The following is a 627-nucleotide window of genomic DNA, read 5'->3' as shown; positions in this document are numbered from 1 at the left end:
CTCAACAAAAGGTGGTGCTCCAGCATGGCTGTAGTCAAATGACTAAAACAAATACAAGAATTTTAAAAAATAATATAATATATATATATATATATATATATATATATATATATATAACATATATAATATATATAATATATAATATATAAAAATAATGGAAAATGGAGACAAACGCACAAGATGTTATTTAAGTGCTTTATAACACCACATTACTAACATGTTTCAATAGATGCATTAAGATAAATCCAAGAAGAGGAATAATGTGGAAGAAACATATGTTGGTAATAGTGATCAGTGATCAGTTCAAATACCATAATGACTGGATGCTTTATTTTTATCACTCTCAGTTCATGTCCCCAGACTGACACCCAAATTCTCTACAATGTTCTTATTGGAGCTTCTGGCATGAATGCCAAGCAGTACAGTATGTCGTTTCCAAATTTCTGGCAGAGCGAATTGTGTCATGGTGCTGTTTTCCCTCACAGATGGTGCCCAACAGACCCTACTATAGTATGTAGTTGACAAAATCAGAAACAAACAATGCGTGAAATTAAAAACAACATAAAATACCAACAATTTACTCATCACACCCTATGTGTATGTATGTGTATGTGTGTGTATGTATAT

This window comes from Octopus bimaculoides, chromosome 14 (assembly GCF_001194135.2).
Source record: "Octopus bimaculoides isolate UCB-OBI-ISO-001 chromosome 14, ASM119413v2, whole genome shotgun sequence".
Lineage (NCBI taxonomy): Eukaryota > Metazoa > Mollusca > Cephalopoda > Octopoda > Octopodidae > Octopus > Octopus bimaculoides.
The sequence above is the reverse complement of the archived record's forward strand: the minus strand, read 5'-3'. Positions refer to the sequence as shown.